Genomic DNA, 18,943 nt, shown 5'->3' with positions numbered 1-18,943 from the left:
CTTGATGGCACCTCTTAATTTCCTTATCCCCATTACTCTCTATCATTCCTTTTGCTGTACCCAGGAGAGGAGTCAGGAACAGAGAGAACTTTCATGATAATGAAACATTTGAGCACTCTCCAATTTCAAAATACTTCCAATCAACTAAAGCAGCAGCATGGTATAGTGGATTTGAATCTTGACTATGCTATTTACTAGCTTTTATATTTTGGAAAACTTCCACATCCTGTATGCAAAATGGGGTTAGTAATAACTGCTTTCAGCCTTTTTTGGAATGATGGCCAATGTAACTGAAGTACCTAGTGGTCCCTGGCACATGAAAAGTACTCAACAAATGGCCACATATTATTTCTAGGGGTATCAGAAAAAGTATAGGACACAAGGCAAATTTTCATTTCAGATAAATAACCAATAATTTTAAAGTATTTTTAGTATATTGCATGGGACATAGTTAAATTAACTTCATTTTTATTTGCTAAATCTGACAACCCTAATTATTTCATTTGATCTTTAGGACAACCATGGAAGTAGGTATTGTTCACATTTCACAGGTAAGGACACAAACTCAAAAAAAAATAAGTGATGTAAAATCATCATAAACATAAGTAGTACGACCTGTTGTATTTTAACACAGGTTTGGAATTTGTTTTTTCTCAAAAAGAATGCTCTTTTGTGTTTTGTGTCTTTTACTTCCCTCTCTCTTTACCCTCAGTTCACCCGCAAAAAGCTTACCACAACCACCTAAACACAGATACTCTATGTATGGACTGTCTACAGGACAGAGAATAAGGGGTAGTGTGGGGGACTTCCCTGGAGGTCCAGTGGTTAAGACTCCATGCTTCCACTGCAGCGGGCACAGGTTCAATATCTGGCAGGGGAACTAACATTCTGCATGCCACATGGTGAGGCAGCCCCAAATAAAGGGGGTGACATGAGATTGAGGTACAGGTGGTAGAGTAAGAGATCAAACAAGATCTCACTCCAAAGAGGAGAACTGTCTTTAAACAAAAGAGTTAAGAAATTATACTTCAATTAAAAAATAAAAACAAAACACAAGGGTTGAGATGAGATGAATTAAAAAGAAAGATAGATTTTAATTCTATTATTACTTAACATTGATAGTTCTAGTTCAGTCACTCAGTTCTGTCTGACTCTTTGTGACCCCATGGACTGCAGCATGCCAGACTTCCCGTCCATCACCACCTCCCGAAGTTTGCTCAAACTCATGTCCATCGAGTCTGTGATGCCATCCAACCATCTCATCCTCTATTGTTCCCTTCTCCTCCTGCCTTCAATCTTTCCCAGCATCAGGGTCTTTTCTAATGAATCAGTTCTTCACATCAGGTGGCCAAAGTATTGGAGTTTCCGCTTCAGCATCAGTCTTTCCAGTGAATATTCAGGACTAATTTCCTTTAGGATTATTCAGGACTGATCTCCTTTAGGATGGACTGGTTGGATTTCCTTGCAGTCCAAGGGACTCTCGAGAGTCTTTTCCAACATCACAGTTCAAAAGCATCAGTTCTTCGGCGCTCAGCTTTCTTGATAGTCCAACTCTCACGTCCATACATGACTACTAGAAAAACCATAGGTTTGACTACTTGGAGTTTTGTTGGCAAAGTAACGTCTCTGCTTTTTAATATGCTGTCTAGGTTGGTCATAGCTTTTCTTCCAAGGAACAAGTGTCTTTTAATTTCACGGTTGCAGTCATTTTAGAGCCCCCAAAATAAAGTCTGTCACTATTTACATTGTTTCCCCATCTATTTGCCATGAAGTGATAAGACCAGATGCCATGATCTTCGTTTTCTGAATGTTGAGTTTTAAGTCAACTTTTTCACTCTCCTCTTTCACTTTCATCAAGAGGCTTTTTAGTTCTTCTTTGCTTTCATCCATAAGAGTGGTGTCATCTTCATACCTGAGGTTATTGATATTTCTCCCGGCAATCTTGATTCCAGCTTGTCCTTCATCCAGCCTGGCATTTCACATGATGTACTCTGCATATAAGTTAAATAAGTAGGGTGACAATATACAGCCTTGACATACTCCTTTCCCAATTTGGAACCAGTCTATTAGTAACTTTCAGGGGCTTCCCTGGTGGCTCAGACAGTAAAGAATCTGCCTGCAATGCAGGAGACCGGGTTTGATCCTTGGATCAAGAAAATCCTGTGGAGAAAGGAATGGCTACTCATTCCTGTATTCTCTCCTGGAGAATTCCATGGACAGAGGAGCGTGGGACGGGGAGGGGTTACAGTCCATGGGGTTGCAAAGAGTCAGACACGATTGATTGACTAACACCAACAAAACATAGTAACTTTCCGGCAATATCTATTAAGGCTCTACTTTCTAGAAGGTGCATATGAAGTAGTGAGCTCCCTCAATGTAGATGTGAAGTTGGGGGTCAGTGAGATACCATAGATGCCCCATTGAGATCCACAAAGTCAGGAATCAGGATTTGTTGTATTTTACCAACATATATTTCCCACTTGTCTCACTTTTTCTGTGTCTTGTTCCTCAGGTTTATCAGCATCTTCCTCAAACAGTGACTGAAGAAGATAAAGCTCAAACTAAGTAATGTCAGCTAACACACCATTACAGCTGAGGTTTAGGCTGTGGGAGAGATTTCGCTAAGCCAGGTCAGAGTTATAATAACCATCAAGAGTTGGTCTTATCAATAATGATATTATAGGAAGTAGGAGAAGAACTTCAAAATCAGCTTTGAATTGCCTTCTTTCAGAGATGCACCAATTTAAAAACATCCACTATAAATGTAGAGGTCAAGAGGGCTAAATCTCCTGATCTCCGAAGTAGGGAAGCTCCACATAGAGTCATCTCCATAAAGTATTCTGCCCTCCATTTTTTAAGGTCTCTTGAGAAGAACTTTGATTTATTCCAGCCAGCACACCAAAGACTTTTTTCTATTGTAAATATGTACTCAGAAAAAATGTAACACACTAAGCATTTATATATGGTGTTAATCTGAGTGCCTGAAACAGGTACTTACTCATAGAGAGAACCAAGTCCTGTGTGTCTTCAAATTACCACTGCACCCGGGAGGCCCACACTGCTTTTTCTGGAGTGCATTTTGCTGACATTTTCACAACTATTCCCACTGCCTCTTTTACTGTACAGTGGTAGCTTTTTCTGTATATTTTAGTTTTTATTTTTATTGATTTACTTGGAGTGCTAGAGAGGCTGAACTTGCGGTATGATTTTTAATCTGCATGAAAATATTTCCCTTTCCATATTTATAAGATCCTTAGTTGGCATCTCTTGGTGTGGAAAATGCTTTCAGCAACCCGAAGAGTGACAGGCTAATTGGGCCCCAAAACTCTGCTTATTGACAACACCTGCTATCTTAGCTCATGCCTACACACCTGGATTGGAAATAGCCACCATGAAATTTCAATTGTTTACTCTGCAATAAATCTGCAAACTGCTTAGCTCAAGATCTAGAGTTTTCTCAAAGCAGCATTTCTCAAACTGTGGACCATGGACTCATTGCATTACGCTCATCTGAGGTGCTTAGAGAGAAGGCAATTTCTGAACCCCTGCTGCAGACCTCTTACTGAATCAGAATCTGTAGTTGACAACAATTAGTCTTTACACCCTCACCTTAGGGGACTTCCCTGACAGTCCAGTAGATAAGACTCCATGTTCCCAAAGCAGGGAGTCCAAGTTCTATCCCTAGTCAGAGAACTAAGACCCCATAAGTGGTAACTAAGCCCTTGCACCACGGTGAAAACTGTGCAGGCCTGGGTGCTAAGTCACTTCAGTGGTGTCCAACTCTGTGTGACCCTATGGACTATAGCCTGCTGGGCTCCTCTGTCCATGGGATTCTCCAGGTAAGAATACTGGAATGGGTTCCATGCCTTCCTCCAGAAGATCTTCCCAACTCAGGGAACCTGCAATGCAGGCGGGTTCTTTACCACTAGCGCCACCTGGGAAGCCCACAGTGAAGACTGCTGCTGCTACTGCTAAGTCACTTCAATCGTGTCCAACTCTGTGTGACCCCATAGACGGAAGCCCACCAGGCTCCCCCGTCCCTGGGATTCTCCAGGCAAGAACACTGGAGTGGGTTGCCATTTCCTTCTCCAAAGTGTGAAAGTGAAAAGTGAAATTGAAGTCCCTCAGTCGTGTCCGACCCTTAGGGACCCCACAGACTGCAGCCTACCAGGCTCCTCCATCCATGGGATTTTCTAGGCAAGAGTACTGGAGTGGCTTGCCATTGCCTTCTCCGACAATGAAGACTAAGTGCAGCCAAAATAAACCTTGCCTTAGAAAATGTACAAATGTGACCTGAACTGAACTTGATGACTTTTCCTCAATTGATCAACTAATACAGTGTAGCTAATTACTGCCTGTGATTTCATTGTTTCCCTGCCTCCTCTGGCCCATGCCCCTGAGTGGAAGGAGCTATACAGTGATCATGTTTGAGAAGAACACTGAGCAGCTCTGAGGACCCAGGCTGGGTGAGGCCAGCAGATTGTCAGCCTCATCGAGGCCAGTACTGATGTGTGTGATTCTATTGCATCTCTGCACTGGGCTCAGTATCTGCGGGACCATCTGGCTCAGATGCCTCCACTTACCTTACACCTGCAGAGAGAGACACCCTGTGTGCTCTGTGCTCAGTCACTCAGACTCTGATCACTCTGTGATCAGTCACTGAGACTCTGTGACCTCATGAACTGTAACCTGCCAAGCTCCTCGGTCCATGCATTTTCCAGACAAGAATACCAGAGTGGGTTGCTATGCCCTCCTTCAGGGGATCTTCCTGACCCAGGGATCAAACCTGCATCTCTTGCATCTCCTGCACTTGCAGGTGGTTTCTTTACCACTGCACCACCTGGGAAGCCCATGGAACGAGACACACATACATTAATTCTTCTCACAAACAATAAGAATTAAAGAGAACTTATTTAAAAAGTAACTTAACCATGAATATGTATGCCAATTCATTGAAACTACAAATTTAATAGCGTGTGCTTTTTCTATCAACTTTCAATTCCTCCTCACTGGGAATCAGTAAAATCATTAGTCAGAGACGGTTAAAGGAATTATCTTTTTCCTGGTCTGGTCTGAGTCTTTTTTTCCCCATTTGTCTGGCACCTGCACGTTGCCCTGATCCTCTTCTATTTTAGGCTAGTCCTGCTGGAATGGTCATTTCCTCATTAGATGACATTTAATGCCAGCATCCCAACATTTCCAGGCTTCCTATAATAGCTCAAAGCCTGGCTCTTAGACACGGCAACTGTTCAATTGAATTTCTGTGGTCTATCTCACTCCCTAATTACACAGAATTAAAGTGGTTCCCTCGGGGTCCCGATCTCTCTGAAAAATGTCTCTCCCCAGAGGAAAATGAGCAGTTCACCATCTACTCCTCAGCTCTGAGCCTCCTGTGGTTGCCTGTCACTGGTTCAGGGAAGCTGTGTGTTCTCTCAGTCTGGCAGGTAAGAAGACCTTCTAAATTGAGCTTCCCTCCCGTGGCCTGGAAAAATTCTCTGCACAAAAACGCTCGCATTGTACCCTGTTTTCTGTGGCCAAACACTCTCAGAGGCACCTGAGGTGATCCTGCCTCTATTGTGTGAACTCCCCTACCAACATCTGCATAAGCCTCCCAACCTGTTTGCAGGTGTGAGATAAAGTGACTGCTCCCTTCTCAAAGGGCACAGCTATCCTGTCATGCTCCCAGATGGTACAGGAACATGGGAATTGGGAGAAGCATGAGTTCACGGATATTTCTTTGTCTAGTAAGTGTTCCACTTTCAAGGAGCAGCCAGGAGGTAAGGCTTGGGGTCTCACATTATCTCCAGAGAAGATCCTACTCCTGTTTGCTGTGTGAGTGATGAAGAACTCACCGTCCAGGGTATAAGTAATAGGAGCTTTGGATGCTAAAGAAGAGGCCATCGTGGAGGAGGAGGAGCCTCTCCCCTCCTCTCTCAGCAATGAGGACCGTAAATGACCACCTAACTTCAAATAGTGATAATCATGGGTAGGAAGAACTAGAATTTTATTCAAAATTTAAGCCATGGTTGTCTTCAGGTGATAAAAATAACATAATGAATAGAAACGTGGACTCTTACTAGGTACATTGTTAGTATTTGATGGATTTTATAATGAAGTCCTCCAAAGCAAGAAGTTGAATTTTAAACTGTTCTTGGATTTTGTTCAAATTTCATTTTCAAAAGGATGCAGTGCTAACTACAAGATTTTAATCACTCCAGAAAACTTGCTCTCAAAAATGGTCTATTCCTAAAGGAAAACATTTTATAATGAAAGGTGATAAAGTGCTGTAATTGCATGAAATGAGAATTTTCTAGTCAATTTGGGCAGAAAAATTGAATCGAGCTGGAAAATCTGTGCTGCAAATCTTCAATCCTCCAACTAAATAAAACAGCAGTAGAGATGTTTACATTTTACTGTTTCTTGTTTTTTACTAGAATTATTTTGTTGATACTACATAGGCCTGAATTATCCAAATAGAAACCTGATTTACTGGAATGACCTTTCTCAGGGAAAGAATAAAAGTATTATCCCTATGATTTTTTATAAATGGATTTAACTGAAGAAATTTCAGGTTCCCTTGATCCAATATATTCATTTGTTCATTCAATAGATAATTACTTGATCAGGATGTGGGCTAGTCGGCACATATAACGGACATCCTTTTTCTTTAGTCTTTGGATCAAACACCTATACAGGCTTACAGAAACATTTCCAAAGATGAAGATGCTTGTCAAATAAAATTAAGTTTCTCTCCCATCTCATATCAAATGGGTGTTATAATACTTTGTATCCCACTGAAAATTTCAAATGATTCCTTCTATACTTCATTTAAATAATCATATACACATATATTTATCATTTTCTTTTTACTATTCAGAAGACAAATAACTGTATATGCATATTATTCTGTAACTTTTTCACTCTTATTATATACTGAATGATATCAAAGACAAGGTACAGAGGATATGCCTTGTTATTTTCCTTTACTACATGGAATTCAATAGACTAAAATTTCATCACTTAAAAATTCAATCATTGCCTGTTGACAGGTCTTGGGATTTTTTTCTAGCTTTTGTAAATAAGAAAATTGCCACAATAAATGCTCTTTAATGTATACATTTATATGCAATTTTTTTCTACTTTATATATTGTCAGAAGTATACACAGCTGTGTTAAAGATATATGCATTTTCAACTTTAATAAAAATGCCAGATAACTTTTGTACAAATTATGGCAATTTACAGTCATACCAACAATGTATCTGAGTTCCTCATACCCTAGCTAACATTTGATATTATCATTTTTAATTTTGGAATCTAATGGTTGAGCATGATAGCTTGCTTTTGTTTTAGTTTGTATTTCCCAGATGACATATATTTATTGGACATTTTCCCTTTCTTTTCTGTGGACTATCCTTAGGCCATTTTTCTATTGGATTGTTTATAAGCTGCTTGCACATTTGCTAGAAGCTCTTTGAAATATAATCCTTTGCTATGTTTATTGCAAGTATCTTTCCCAGACTGTTGACTTTTGACTTCTTTGATGTTTTCTTTTGCCATACTGAAGCTTTTAATTTCTATGTAGAAAAACTCTGTCAAATTTTATTATCCTCTTTTCTAAGAAGTTTACCCCCCAAACAATCTCCACCCCAATAGTACCCAGGCAGCCTCTGCATTATGTAGCCTTTACAGCTGCACGTTCCTATGACATGTTTTGGAACCAACCTCCAGTTTTGGGTTTTCTTCCCTCGACATTTTCTGCGTGGTCTCTGGCTCTGCTCTGTTCTCTAAATCACTCTGGGTTTTATGTGGAGGAAGGGTTGTTTCTTTTCCCTGTGTTTTTGTTTTGTGTTTTGTTTACAGACAATGTGTTCTGTCAAAGAAGAAAACAATATGGAAATATTACTATTAGGATACTTTCAATTTATAAAAGGGCTAGAGAAAGAAACGGAGAAGGCAATGGCAACCCACTCCAGTACTCTTCCCTGGAAACTCCCATGGAGAGAGGAGATTGGCAGGCTGCAGTCCACGGGGGTGCGAAGAGTCAGACACGACTGAAGCAACTTAGCAGCAGCAGAGAAGGAAAGTGCATAGTGTAGGAGGACAAATACAAGTGGACCAGGGTTCCCTCACATGTCACCTTCTGCCACACACACCTACTCCTACATGTCAAAGCTTTATAGCATGGGACTTCCCTAGCAGTCCAGAGGTTAGAACTCTGTGATTCCGCTGCCAGGTTCAATCCTTGACTGGGGAAATAAGATCACACAAACTGAGCAGCTTGGCCAAAAATACCCAAACAAATAAAACAGAAACAAACAAACAAAAAACCACTTTACAGCATTCCTATACACCTAAAATCCTTACAATAAAGCACAGGCAGCAGATGGCATTTCTCAAAGAGGACCACAACCGTATCTTTCATCTCTTGTGTTTCCTAGAACCTTGTTGCTCCCCCACCAAGAGGTGGGGTTTAATTCCCCTCCCATTGCATGTAGGCAGATTTGTGACTCACTTACAACCAACACCATGTAGCAGATGCAACTCTGCTGGCCTTCCAAGGTTGAGTCATAAAAGGTGACACAGAATCTGCCTTCTGTTGGCTGAAACACTCACTCTTGAAGGTGGGATACACATCCTTGAGGTCTTCAGTCATTCAGTTGCCCTGAGGCCACCGTGCAGTGAGGAAGGCTTGCAGAAGACCGCGTATATATAAAAGAAAGAGAGATGCTCTGTTAGTCCCCAGTTGTTCCAGACCTCCACTGCCCCAACCACTGTCTGACTGATCCACATGGGAGACCCCGAGCCAAACTCAGCCAGCTGAGCCCTTCCTGAATGCCTGTTTTACAGACATGAAGAGTCATAAGAAAATGTTTATTGTTGTCTTAAACCTCGAGGTGTTGGGATGGTTTGATACACAATCATAAATAATTAGAATGGCATACTCAATAGTGGCAACCCTTGGAATGGGGCTGTCCATGAATTGAAATTTATTAACTACCCCTTGCCTAATTATAGGTGAAATTTTAGGCATCTGTAAGTAAGATTTTTTTAAACACAGAACTTTTTATAGGTTCCTTAAGTCACTCAGTGATTTTTTTTTTAATTCTTGGATATAATGCTGGTTCTGCTACCTTTCCAGAAAAGTATTCCCTACATTATCACCATGTCTCCTCTTTTATTAAAAAAAAAAAAAGCATAAGAAATCTGTGGGGTAAAGATTTAGAACTGAGTGCTGCGGCTGCAAAGGAACAGTCTACATATTTTCTTCTGGTTTCTATTAGCCCTTCACTCCAAGTGCCCAGGCAAAAACCCTTTCAGCAAGAGCCTAGGGGTTGTGCTATGTAAGCCCCCTCAAAGGTATGAAGGAGAGTTATTATCTGTACACATCTTTCCATAATCTTAGAGACATTCAAAACAGTGATGGCATCCATGCTTATATTTTTATTTTTTTGGCTCCCAACTGCCTTTCTTCCCTCCTTCCCTACACAACCCCATCTCCAAGGTAACCCATGGTAGCCACTTTACATGTATCCATGTGTCCTACCATTTTTTGTTGTTTCATGTTTGATCACTTGGCTTAGCCAGATCTTAGTTCCCTGACCAGGGATCGAACTCAGGTCTCCAGCAGTGGAAGCACTAAGTCTTAACCACTGGACTGCCAGGGAATTCCCTCCTGCCATATTTTAATCTGAGCTTAATTAGTGTTACACAGCCAGAGGGGCATCACAAGCATTACCATATGGAAAGCTAACGGAAGTAGTCTTGTTAACCACACAGACTGCTGTCAGCTGCCACACAGCTCAGAGCCAGCTACAGTTCCTCCATGCCTTACACCTGGATCCCATTCCCACTGCTTTTCTCTTCCTTCCCACAGAGCTTGTTTCACTTCACATCATTTGAAGCCAAGACATTGCTACTTATGTTTTCATCTCTCCATCCCTCTTTCTTTCCCTCCACCATGTTCTCCATAGCAATGTTTTCTGATGTTCTTTATATTCCTTCTCAAGGAATTTTGGCAGTCACACGGGTAAAGGTTGGACCCATGCAGGAACTTGAGGCTAACTGTTGGCAAAAGCCCTTATCCTTCTTGATTTGAAACAAAGACTGTGCCTTGCTGGATGGGTTCACTGACCTCTCCCTTCAGTAAACGCTCTGCTGCTGCTTCCATGTCCGATACACATTCCAGAAGGCAAGTTGGAAAAACACTATTAGTTTTCCGGCTATCATTGTTCTATTGTCACCATAGCGACAGATGTTATGTGAAATCAGCTGCTTTATTGTGAAAACAGTGTAGGTTGAAAGCTGGCCTTAGGGAAGTTGCAAAGAACATGAGATTCAATTCTAATACATTATCTTGTGGATTTTCTTTTCTATATTAGTTTTTCTTTGAAATATACTTTATTGCAAGGCAATAATATAAAAAGTCAAAGGGTCATTTTCTGAATTTCTTCAGTGGTTACTCAATTCCAATAGTATAAGAACAGGTCTTGGTGGACGCCTTGAGAACAAAATCAAATATGTGCAAATTCTAAGAACTTCAGAGCAGCCAAAGAAACCATAATGGTTAATGTGTTGTGTACTGAAAACTGAGGTGATTTCACTCTTCTGAACATTAAAATCTATTCCTGGACCAAAATTAGAAGTGAAAACACATACTTTTGAAATCTGGCACCTTTTGGGTTAACTATTGATAATTAGAATCCTGATTCAGTGTAAATGAGATATTCAGAGTCCAAATGGCTGCTGATAAGTCAAACTAAATAATGACACTATCAACCTTTGAATTCACCCAAAGTTACATACATATCCAGGAGACAATAGTACAATGGGGTCAAAAGAGAGCAGTAAGAAACTCGTTATCAACGCCAGTTTGTGCCAGCAGGGAATTCTGGAGGCATGTTACCTACAAAGCATTTTTCTGCAAGTGACTAGAGTGTATCATTGACTAAATAAGCAATCAAGGTCAGAGGGACTTTAAAGCAGATTTGATTTCTAAGACATGAAAAATGTGTGGTCTTTTGCATGAAATTCCCCAGAAAGGATAAGACAATGAAGTTTGTGCCTTCTGGAAACCTTAGGAATTAGAGTCAAATGATTCGATAGTTAGACACAAAGTGTAGTTTCCATGTCCAGTCATGTCATTTCAACCACAAATTAGAATTTAGGTATATTGTCAAGACAAATTTATGAATTCTCAAAAAACTATGGGTAGCAAATAAGAGTACCCATTCTAACTATCATCCTGTTTCCTTGATGCTAAATATCATCATGGATGGCCATTAGTAAAGACAACATTTTAAATTAGGAAATTAGAAAATTGTGAAAATCAAAGAATGAGATCTAATGAATCTTGAGGAAAGGCAAGACTACATTTATGTATTTGTGAATCTAAATCTGACTAAGGAGACTTTCTGGGAAGATAAGGCACTAGTACCAAAAACCTGAGTTCAAATCTTGAATCTGCTTCCTACCAGCTATGGGGTTGTTTTTATCTATAACATCCACCTGTCAATGCATTGTTAGGATTAAATGGGAGAAGGCATGAAAAGAGCTTAATTCAACTCCTGGGACACAGAACTGTTATTATTGCTATTGTTGGCATCCAGCTGTACAGTCCACCCCAAAATTTTAACAGTTTTTTCAAACCTTAAGAGTTTATAGGTAATAATATAGATTTTAAAGCTCACTTTACTAGTGTTTGTTTTGAACTAGTATGAAAGATACATTTATTGTGCTTCACACTGATGCCAAATAAAGTCTGAAATCTATATATTTCATCGTCTGGTATTTCTGGCTTAGAAATTGTTCTAGAAAATATTTGAGTTCAATCTGAAAAGAGTTTCCCTAGAGAGGCTGCAGCAATCTGAGAGATATCAGAATAAAATAGACATTGAAGCACTGGGGGGAAAAGAAATTGGAAATAAACCCATGTGCATAAAATACTTATTTGCATGATAAATATTAACCCTACATTTGTAGGATCATGTTGAAAGAAGATAAATGTCAATTTATTTGGAGATGAAGCTGCCTAGGATTTAAATCAACAAGTTAATATCACTGGTAAATGCTCCTTCAGCAATCTGGGGCAAAAGAATAGTAATTGGGAAATAGTGAAGAATTATACAATTATACTACATTTGTCTAATCTAATGAAATTGACAGATAACTATTTACTTCTGAAATTGGTTTCTGAGAAATGAAAAGAACACAGGGAACATGTATAAAAATTAAATTAGCTTCGGTTAAGAGCTTTTCAAAAGGTACTTTTATTCAGAAAGCTCAGGTACTTCTATCCTGAGCCTTGTTATTTCAGAACCACAATTTGTATCTGAAGTAACAAGGAAACCAAGCAGGATCCTGTGGGGTCCTCTGGGGTAACAAAGCCCCTCTGTGTCTTCCACTTCTTTTTTGTAGAAAAGGCTGTAGTTTCCCAGGTATTCCCTGAGTTCCAAAGAGCAAATTCAAGGAGTTAATAATTAAGGAAGTGAGGGAAGACGACAAAAGTCCATCTAGTTAAAGCTATGGTTTTCCCAGTAGTTATGTATGGATGTGAGAGTTGGACTATAAAGAAAGCTGAGCATCGAAGGATTGACGCTTTTGAACTGTGGTGGTGGAGAAGACTCTTGAGAGTCCATTGGACTGAAGGAGTCAATCCTAAAGGAAATCAGTCCTGAATATTCATTGGAAGGACTGATGCTGAAGCTGAAACTCAAATACTTTGGTCACCTGATATGAAGAACTGACTCACTAGAAAAGATCCTAATGCAGGGAAAAATTGAGGAGAAAGTAGGAGGAGAAGAGGGTGACAGAGGATGATATGATTGTCCATTCCCGACTCGATAGACATGAGTTTGAGCAAGCTCCAGGAATTGGTGATGGACAGGAAAGCCTGGTGTGCTGCATTCCCGGGGTTGCAAAGAGTCGGACACAACTGAGCAACTGAACTGAACTGAACTGAAGTGAGGGAAGGCAGAAACAAAGGAAAAGCAAGTAAGCAAGAAAAGTAATAATGGTTCAGCAATAAAACAGAATCCTGTTCCTCCCCAAGAGATATACTAACAATCTGACACATGTCTATGAGTGGTTCTGAAGGAACCTCCCAGGTGGAGGTTAGTGACTATGTGACCCCAGATTGATTGGAACCAGAAGGTTGATGATTGAGTTTCCTAAAACACCACACTTTATCTCACCACCAGCTAACCAGAAGAGAGCTATGCACGCCACAGCCCTCACCCTAGATGTTGCCTTTAAAAACCCTTCCCTGGGACTTCCCTAGTGGTCCAGTGATTGAGAATCCACCTTCCAATGCAGGGGACACAGGTTCAATTCCCAGTCTGGGAAGATTCTATATGCCACGGGGCAACTAAGCCCATGTGCCACAACCACTAAGCCCTAGAGTCCGTGCTCTGCAACAAGAGAAGCCACAGCAATGAGAAGCCCAAGCACCACAACTAGAGTGGCCCCAGCTTGCTGCAACTACAGAAAGCCCATGCACAGCAACAAAGACCCAGTACAGCCAATAAATAGGTAAATACATTAAAAAAAAAAAAAAGGTTCCCTGAAAGCCATCGGAGAGTTTGGATCTTTTACCCATGAGCTGCCTGTTCCTTTTGCTGAGCCCTACAGTAAACACAGTACTTTCCTTCACCAAAATCCAGTGTCAATAAATTGGCTTTGCTGCTCAGCAAGTGAGCAGACCCAAGTTCAGTTGGTAACAACATGATTTGGAAACCACAAACCTCAGACCTTTCAAACATTACTGTTTTCTGAAGATTTCCCTGAATGTCCTCTGGATCATACCCTCCACTCATAAGGAAACATCTCTGGCATTTTCTTCTGACTGTCACATTAGATCTGGAAAGACTGAAGGGGAAATATGCTGGGAAGAGCCGGGAGGTGCAGGTCTATCTCCAGTTTTTGTTACCCAAGATGCTTCATTGTCTCCATGGGTCACTGGGCAGGGACACTCCCTCCCCTGCCAGTACTGACCTGGAGTGCTCTCTGTGGCTCCCAAGGACTCTTGACCACACCCCCTGAGCCACAGTCCTCTTCTCTATCACCCCAACCTAAAAAGTACCACTTAAATTCCATTTCCATCCTTCACACATGTTTCCTCTGTGATAGAAAGGCAGTAAAGTGTAAGGCAACCCTGAAATGATGTGATTGTCCAGCTGTCTAGGGTTAGGTTAAATCTGATGTCTGATGTGGAGAAAACATACTCAGTCACTTGTTTTGACCTCTTTCACAGACACAAACTCTGCTCTTACCTAAGCCTAGGACAAATAATTCTAACATCCCAGGGTACAAACTCATTATATATGATCCTATTCAGAAAAAGCCTGTAGGAGTCTGGCTTGGCCCAGTATCTCCTCTAAAGCACCTCTTCATGTGGCTCTCCTACTCTTCTGTCTCTGGCTGGTACTATGATAGCAATATCCCAGGGGACCCCAGACTGTGGAAGTTCCAGGGTTTCTCTGGGTCTCCAGGGCCTGTCATGCCTGTGATGTGATCCCTACCCAAGTGCTGGGCTGGAACATTGGGCTGGTCTTAGTGAGTGCAAAAGCAAGGGGTGACACATTAGGCAGATTCCTATGAATGGTGAACTTCAAATAAAATGGATTTCCTCAAGGAAATCAGATAGAGATGCTTTGAGAAAGTCATTGTTCATGGATTCCCCTAGTGGTCCAGTGGTTAAGACTCTGCACTTCCAATGAAGGGATGCAGAGGGTATGGATTTAATCCCTGGGTGGGGAACTAAGATCCCACATGCTGTGTGGCATGGCAAAAAAAAAAAAAAACAACTCATTATTCTGTGTTTCCTTTTCTTCAGTTGAAATGTTTTTCATGGGAATTTAGATATGCAGAGTACTTAGAGTTGGGGAGAGTAAGAATTATACAGCTCACTGCCTGTTTACACAAGGACCCCATCTGTTCATCGCATTAAAGCCACACCCAGGTGTCCTAAAACTATATTCTAGAGTAGGCAGAAATCTTAACCCTTCAAACTCTGTTATTTGATATTCTTTACACTGGATTCAATTTTAATTTCTGACCAGACCTGTCTTTTTGTCTTGAAAATGTCTCAGTTTAGAAATAAATCTTTAGTATCCCAGATCTGAGGTCTGGCCCTTTGAACAAAGAGGATAGTCCTGAACAAATCTGCAAGAAAGCCTTTCTTACAACACCCAAAACCCCCGTGCCAAAGTGGCTTGGCTAATTAGGGAAAATTTCTGGTAAACATCCCCCAACATCTGGATATTCAAGCACTGAGGTTAATGATTTCGGTGACCCTTTGGTTGTTGTTCACCTTAATGGTTATGAAAGCCTGGAACATGTTTAAGAATCAAAAGGAGCTAAGTGCTTTTAGCGGAAATTCAGAAAACACCCAAAAGAAGAATAACATGCAGTTCCTAGAACAGCGTTAAGAGGGGTATGTTTTCCCAAGCACAGTCTGATATCAGGTTAGGCATTTGGTGAGATGGGAGCACAGCCCCCTGGATTCACTGATTTTTCAGTCATCCCCTGCTTACCTCCTCCTCTTTTCTCTGCCTGGTTCCCACCTCCCTGGGGCAAAAATACTGGGGCAAAGGCTGCCTAGTTCACCATCAGACTCTTAGGTTTGTCCAAGTTTGAGCGTTATCAGTGAGTTTACACTAATTAATATATATATTTTTTCATCCCAACTTGAGATCACTCTGGGCCTAAATGAAAGTAGAAAGCTATGAGGTGTTCAAGATCGTGTCAATGCTTTCACTCTATTAGATAATCTTTGCCAACAAAAAGGAAATGCATTTAACTTCTTTCTGAAAGCACTGGATTCTCCTCCCTGCTCTGTCTCTCCCTCTCCTCTTAGTTCTTTGAGCCCTAAACAGAATTCCAGCAGCCCACTCTCTGTCTGGATTTTGTGACATCTCTCACTGACTATTAAAATAAATATTCATGAAGCACTGAAAGATTGTAAAACTGGGAGTAGTAACAGCGGCGTTATAGGACTTTTCCTCATAGTGAACTTTAGGAAATCACAAATCTAGAGAATTTACAGTTTCCATCCCTTGAAAATAAAATTAAGTTTTTGATGGATAAGATAAAGGAAATAGCCATGTTATACACACTTCAAAACATGTACTGACTAAAAAATTTTAAGTTCACCTAGTTTTTTCTTTATTATTTAACTCAGGAAATGTTTTAACTTTCATTAAAAAATAGATTATGATTTCATGAAGGAAAAGATATTGCTGAAATTTAGGTGTTCTCTGGGTTATTTATTTGTGCCAGGCCATAATTAAGTAAAAAATGTTAGTTGCTCAGTCGTGTCCAACTCTTTGCCACCCCATTGATTGCAGACCACCAGGCTCCACTGTCCGTGGGATTCCACAGGCAAGAATACTGGAGTGGGTGGCCATTTCCTTCTTCAAGGGATCATCCTGACCCAGGGATTAAATCAGGGTCTTCTGTATTGCAGGTGAATTCTTTACCATTTGAGCCACCAGGGAAGCCAGGCCATAATTAAGTGTTCCAGAACTGGAAAGTCGTCCCAGCATATTAATTAGATCAGTTAGAAAATAAATATTGCCAATCCTACTTTGGTTGAGTCTCAAATAATACAATCTGCCTTTAATATGTAATACATGGGAGTGGGAGAGGAATGGATTAGGAGTTTGGGATTAGCAGATGCAAACTTTTATTCATAAAATGGATGAACAACAAGGTCATACTATATAGCACAGGGAACTATATTCAATATCCTGTGATAAATCATAATAGAAAAGAATATGAAAAATGTATATATACATACACACAAATATATATATTTGTATAACTACTTTATAAATCAACTATAGGGCTCCCAGGTGGCTCAATGGTAAAGAATTCACCTGTCAATGCAGAAGATGCAGGAAGCACAAGTTAGATCCCTGTGTTGGGAAGGAAAATCGCAACCCACTCCAGTACCCTTGCCTGGAAAATCCCATGGACAGAGGAGCCTGGAGGCTACAGTCCATAAGATTACAAAGAGTAAGATACAACTGAACAACTGAGCACATATGCACACAAATTAACTACACTACAAAAAAATAAATTTCTTAAACAATGCATACTGCAGCAAATTATCTATCCCCACTTCTAAGTTCTTTCCCTCTCAAAATTTTTGTTACACATTTTCATCAATTTCTCCTTTTTTATTACATGTATGAGTCACTCCTATTGGGAATCATCAGGGGGAAAGGGGATATGAAGAATGAAAATGGGTATTCTCATGTTCTGTGGAGGTACAAACTGGTACAAAACTTCTGGAGGGCAACTGAGCAGTGTCTAACAAATGTCTTTAAAATGATAATTTTGACAGAGAAGTTTCATTTATACAGTTATAATTCAACAAAATGCAAAGGCTTAGCCACAGAATATTTCATACATTTAATACAGCATTTTTTTTCTTAAAAGGAAACATATTAGCAAAACATCAGCATCCTACAGCAGGAGAATATATTGAGTAAACTAGCTGTAGTCCACACAACAGGATAATATACAATCATTAGAAAATTGTAGTGTCAATGGTTAGTGTTAGAGTATGACTTTCAAAAGGTTTTTTAAAAGTGATCATGTTACACAGATGTATAGAACAGTCTTTTGGACTCTGTGGGAGAGGGAGAGGGTGGGATGATTTGGGAGAATGGCATTGAAACATGTATATTATCATATGTGAAACAAATCGCCAGTCCAGGTTCAATGCATGATACAGGATGCTCGGAGCTTGTGCACTGGGATGACCCAGAGGGATGGGATGGGGACGGAGATGGGAGAGGGGGTTCAAGATGAGGAACACATGTAAACCTGAGGCAGATTCATGTCAATGTATGGCAAAACCAATACAATATTGTAAAGTAATTAGCCTCCAATTAAAATAAATTAATTAAAAAAAGTTTTAGTTAACTCATTACTTAACAAGGGAGAAGTAAGATATTAAAACTGGACCAAAGGGCATTTAAGAAGGTAGGCATTTATGGGCATTTTAACAAAGATTTGGATAAGAGTCAGATTAGAAACAAAATTAGTTAATATTTATTGACTATGCCAAAGCCTTTGACTGTGTGGATCACAAGAAACTGTGGAAAATTCTGAAAGAGATGGGAATACCAGACCACCTGGCCTGCCTCTTGAGAAATCTGTATGCAAGTCAGGAAGCAACAGTTAGAACTGGACATGGAAAAACAGACTGGTTCCAAATAGGAAAAGGAGTACATCAAGGCTGTATATTGTCACCCTGCTTATTTAACTTATATGCAGAGTTCAGTTCAGTTCAGTTCAGTTCAGTCACTCAGTCGTGTCCGACTCTCCGCGACCCCATGAATCACAGCACGCCAGGCCTCCCTGTCCATCACCAACTCCCGGAGTTCACTCAAACTCATGTCCACAGAATCGGTGATGCCATCCATCCAGCCATCTCATTCTTTGTCGTCCCCTTCTCATCCCGCCCCCAACCTTTCCCAGCATCAAAGTCTTTTCCAGTGAGTCAACTCGTTGCATGAGGTGGCCAAAGTATTGCAGTTTCAGCTCCAGCATCAGTCCATCCAATGAACACCCAGGATCGATCTCCTTTAGAATGGACTGGTTGGATCTCCTTGCAGTACAAGGAACTCTCAAGAGTCTTCTCCAACACCATAGTTCAAAAGCATCATGAGAAATGCTGGGCTGGAAGAAGCACAAGCTGGAATCAAGATTGCTGGAAGAAATATCAACAACCTCAGATATGCAGATAACACCACCCTTATGGCAGAAAGTGAAGAGGAACTAAAGAACCTCTTGATGAAACTGAAAGAGGAGAGTGAAAAAGTTGGCTTAAAGCTCAACATTCAGAAAACTAACATAATGGCATCTGGTCCCATCACTTCATGGCAAATAGATGGGGAAACAGTGGAAACAGTGTCAGACTTTATTTTGGGGGG

At 40.5% G+C, this 18,943-nt stretch overlaps 1 long non-coding RNA gene across 1 annotated transcript in view; it reads right to left on the bottom strand.

The window, feature by feature from the left end:
* The window catches only part of LOC129561210 (uncharacterized), a 44,497-nt gene that overhangs the window by 5,881 nt on the left and 19,673 nt on the right, over positions 1–18,943 (bottom strand). Inside the window, exon 3 of the long non-coding RNA XR_016038438.1 lies at positions 8,616–8,690. This is a non-coding gene — a long non-coding RNA (uncharacterized LOC129561210). The remainder of the gene's footprint in view (positions 1–8,615; positions 8,691–18,943) is intronic.

The sequence above is a fragment of the Moschus berezovskii genome, chromosome 10, assembly GCF_049115385.1.
Source record: "Moschus berezovskii isolate FMDL1 chromosome 10, NW_MosBer_1.0, whole genome shotgun sequence".
Taxonomy (NCBI): Eukaryota; Metazoa; Chordata; class Mammalia; order Artiodactyla; family Moschidae; genus Moschus; species Moschus berezovskii.
Note: the sequence above shows the minus strand (reverse complement) of the source record. Positions and strands in the feature narration are given on the sequence as shown.